The sequence below is a fragment of the Acyrthosiphon pisum genome, chromosome X, assembly GCF_005508785.2.
Source record: "Acyrthosiphon pisum isolate AL4f chromosome X, pea_aphid_22Mar2018_4r6ur, whole genome shotgun sequence".
NCBI classification, from domain to species: domain Eukaryota; kingdom Metazoa; phylum Arthropoda; class Insecta; order Hemiptera; family Aphididae; genus Acyrthosiphon; species Acyrthosiphon pisum.
Window position 1 is genome coordinate 112,509,953 of NC_042493.1, and position 4,984 is coordinate 112,514,936.

Here is a 4,984-nt window from a genome sequence, read left to right on the forward strand (position 1 = left end):
AATAGATAATAAAAATCGAATCTACAGTAATTAGACAGGGAAATAAAATGGAAATTTTTAAAAACCGTTCCAAAAACCAAAACCGAAAATTTTCTAAAACCATTCTTTAAACCGATAAAATATTTGAAAAACCTTTTTTAAAACTGAAACCAAAACCAAAAAATTTAAAAAACCGGTCTTAAAACCTAAACCAAAACCAGAAAATTTAGAAAACCGTTCTCAAGAACTAAAACCGTAACCGTTAAAATTTGAAACGGTTTCGATCCCTGCTTATAAGTGTTTCTATAGATTTGGGTTTTACAATATACATATATAACAATTGGCTCTCAGGTTTACATAAAATAGTTATTAATTAAGACTATGTGTTAGTAAAAAAAATATGATGAATATAATAAAAATACAAAGAACATTATTATTGTTATAAAGCAGTTTAAACTATTGTTTAGAAATGTCTTTCATATTATCATTATGTTTAAAATAAGATCTCGTTTTACTGTTCACTCTAAAATAATCAGTGATTAGTACATTATATAATATTTATAAATTCATTTAAACAGTCATAAAATCGTCGACGTAGATATTGCTTTTAGGTATATTTTGACCAATAGTGGATCCAAGTATAAAATTAACAATATAGTGTCTCTGTTTGTTTTAATGATAAATTCTATTCCGTTTTAAATTGTTTAATTTTATTTATTAGCCTAACAAGCGTCGAAGTCGTATGATGTGTATCCCATAATTATTACATTAGCAAAAACTGTTGAAATTCAAAAGTTTCATGATATTAATTTAATTATCAATCGACCTATACTATAGTATATAATATACTATCATTTCTTGTTATAATAACAAGATTACAAGAATACCATTCATCAAAAAAGTATATGTTCGAATGTACATACCGATGGCTTAGTGCACACTTGTTATAAGTCCATTTTTATCAAAATTCACTTTTTGATGCCAATAGATAGAAAATTAAATTATCTTTTTTTTATATACAAGGTCTTTGTATATTCTATAATCAGTAATTTATGTGATATTTCCTATTTTCACTTATCATGAATGGCAGCTAGCCGTATTTATTTTTGACTTAATGTATTAAGTCCTGAACTTTTAGTGATAAGTCCTTAATTGTTGTAGTTGTACAGGATTCTTCTTGCACACTTATCATTTGTCCGGACTTATCATACATTTGGTTTATATTCCCCAATTTATTAACTGCCTAAATTTTATAAGTCCGGACTTATTATATGAGTGCAATTAAAATATTTCAGATGTAGGACTTATTATATTTGCGCATGAACATTAACTATTAAGAAGTGGACATATAATGATTTGTGTTTGATTACAAACAAGTTCAGTGATATTATTTTGTTTTTATTTAATCATCCCAACTTTTTGTTAAAGATACGAGTATTATTACTCGTATGATGTCTTATTTTGTAAATTGTAAAATAAATCAATAAATAATCTCATAAATAATTCTAGCTTTAGCTGTAGATGGAACAACAACTCAAAAAATGAAGTGGCTCTTTTTCAAATGGTTAAGGTTTGATAAAGAAAACACTTCCTTAATTAAATTGCTGTGGTGTTGTGGTGGTGGCTACAGAACATACATTTCTCTACTATTGACGTTCCCAGAGAGCTCGGTGCATTTGCAGAATATTAAGACGGCAATGCGAACCACTCTTCCTTTGATGAAGACTTTGGACGCTGAAAAATTTATTGTACCACTATCCTTATTGTCCACCCGACGCGTTCACGAATATCAAAGAATTTTATTTGAATAGTAAAATAAATAGTATATTGGAAGAGGATAAAAAGTGTAAAGTAGGTAGCTTTTAGGAATTGATGCGCTATTATACGGGACTGGAGTATCAACGAATTTGTAGAACACTATAATAAACCCATTGTAAAACCTTATTTTAACGCATACGCTAGGGGGCCTGGAACCGTTTATTACAATGTTGATGAATCCGTTTCAATAGCTTCCAAATTATTTATGTATCAATTCGAAAATAATGACGGTCTTATTTGTCGATTTTTGCAAAGTCTAGTCAATATATTGGATAAAAAAATTCCAAAAAGAAGTAGCATGTTAATACATTCTCCTCCGAGCGCGGGCAAAAAATATTTTTTCAACGCCGTAGCCGCCTTTTTTTTAAATTACGGAATGTTCGGCACTGCCAACAAAACGAATAATTTAATTTTTTTCGATGGCGCTGGCAAATGTCTCGTCATATGGAACGAACCCAATTACGAGGTATATCATTTGGAAAAAATTAAGGAGCTATTAGGATGGGATACCACCAGAGTGCATGTTAAATATAAAAACGATATTCCCTTACAAGGCCCCCCTGTAATACTGTTGACCACTACTGTAATCACTATTTATCAATAATTAATGACCCATCGTTCAAAGACAGTTTATCAGTGTATACTTGGATAAGCGTACCTTTTCTAAAAAATTATAGTAAAAAACTGTCTCCGTTATGTTTTCATCATTTATTAAATAAATTCAGCATTACATATTGAATCATGTGTTATTATTTACTATCTTATTCTATTGTTACAAATTGATTATACATCGTTGACAAATCGTCACGGAAAAAGTAGCTGCGTACTAGTTAAATTATGATGCATGACACAGTCTTCGAATGGAATATGAATTTTGTTGAAGTGCCCCGAATTCAACAACCATTTCAGTGTTGACTTCAAATACGACTTCAATATCAGTGAAACTGCTAGGTTTTATTGTTTGACTAGTAGTAGTCAATCTGTATACGGGATATACACCTACGTGCAACGATGGTTGTTTTTCAACTGCCGTATCATCACCGTGAAGCCAAATGTATTGACCGCATTCCAAAGGCTTAAAATAGCGTTTGCTGTTAAATCATTTTATGTACGAATCATCTCGAAGTTCTTCGGTTTCCATATCGTTCACTTTTTCCGTATTTTTTTCCAATTTTCATTTGTGTAAATCCAGTTCTACGGTTTCTTTTGTTCATCATAATAACAGTATCATTTCTTGTAACCGATTTTCCTGATATCCCATTAAAAACTCCTTCAATCGGTTTTCCCAACAATCCCAATTTAGGGCTGTATGCATATTCGGCAATAGTTTTCCCAGTTGTATAACTAGCATCAATTTTTATGATGAGTTAATTTAATAATGGCCAACCCAGTTTTGTGTTATGTCATTTGTCCGCAACCATAGTGTAATAATGATTATTATGAAACCGTAAGTGAAAATATCAATTTGGTATACCGTCGAAATCTCCGGTAAAAATAGGTTTTCCATCGTATTTACAACCGTACATGTCGTGAATAGTTTCTTCCTGACATTTAGTATTGGCATCAGAACACGAAGTGGGATTCATTGCATCGGTTAGGTTAGGTTGTCCCAAAGCTGTATTTGTAATTCATACCACGAGTAATGTTAGTTAAATTATGTGCGACAACGGCAAATTTATTCTGATTCAGTGTAGCCAAACTAGATGTAGTTGCATTGGTCTCGAAGGCCGTTCGCAGATTACGCATTACGACATTTACTTTTACGTGTTTATTGAATGAACCCGATGTAATAATCACTAACTTGTATTCGCTGGGAGATAAGTACAAAAATGGATATTCAACTGGTATATGATTTAACGAAGTTGTTATTACGTGTAAACCTTTTTCTGTAGAAGATAAGTCCAGCATTTTCCAAGCCAATCCATATGATATAAATGAATGACATTTTTTGAATACCATAGTATACCCTGTTGTAATGTGATTGGGTCTAGGTAGTACAGCATTCTCAGAACTGGGATTTCCCGTATCACCGTCAGAAGCAGAGGCGCCAGCGGTACCAGGTAAAACGGGGAAGTGGACCGGCCGGTGTTTCGAGCGAACCGACCTCTCCACTAGTAAAACCCAAAGGCGAGACAATCTGCATGCAGGTCCTCAAGGATCGCAGAGCACCTGTCGAGAAACGAATGCCCAGAAATCCGTGAAAATAACCACGAAAGAAAGTTCCGCACCAGAGGTGCAAACGGCTGGAGCGGGACCAGTCGTGGGTGCGGAACCACGGCGAAACACGCCGTGTTCCAGGCGCTGCTGTAAGCGTACTGACGAAGGGTAACCTTGGCAGGCGGATCAGAAAACTCTGAAACGGGCCACGCAGAACGCGGGGGCCGGGGTGAGATGGACACCTCCCTATCCCGCCCAAGAGAGAATTATCCGAGTGGGGATACCCCTTCCCTGCGACACACCGGTGGAGCAATCAGGAGTGCACCGGAACATGGCGGGTGAGGCGCTTGCCGATCTCGTCGGAATACGGGGCACCAAAGCCCTCTGACCGAGAGTCGGCGGGCCCAGTCAACCCACGGACGAACACGTGCAAGGAGGAAGTCTGACTGGGAGACACCCTACAAGCACTAAATCCGATTTATCGGTACGGACACGGCATCCGTCACGAAAACCGTACCGTTACAATTAAGGTCGGATCGCGGCAGCTTAAAACCCTGCCCCGATCACCGACGCTAACGGGAAAACAGTCGTTGTGGGTACTGGGAGAAACGGTCTCCGAAATCCCATTCCGCGGGCGTGAAGAGAGCCCCATCGGAAATCCGACCTTGCCAAGCGCCTGGGTGGAACCGACGCTTCACGAGCATTGTTACTCGAGCCCGGCCGGTGGGCGCGTACGCCTTGCGCGTCCGCGCACGCCGTTCGCACTTGGGGAACTGGTGTGGATGGACTCGCGGAGGGTGTGGGAGTACCGTCTTAGCAGAAGGGGGGAATTGTCCGGTGTTCGCAATCCGGCGCTCGCTGGCGCAGAACTTTCGAAACCCACCGATCAACCTCCTCGACAGAGCGTTGCCAGCGGAACATCGTATGGCGCTCGGGCGCCCTGTGTACCTGGCTGGAGGGTCGAGTCTGCGCCACCCAAGGCGAGAAGTAGCCAGTCCCGCTTAAGTGGTAATAGGGGGTCACCCCACCG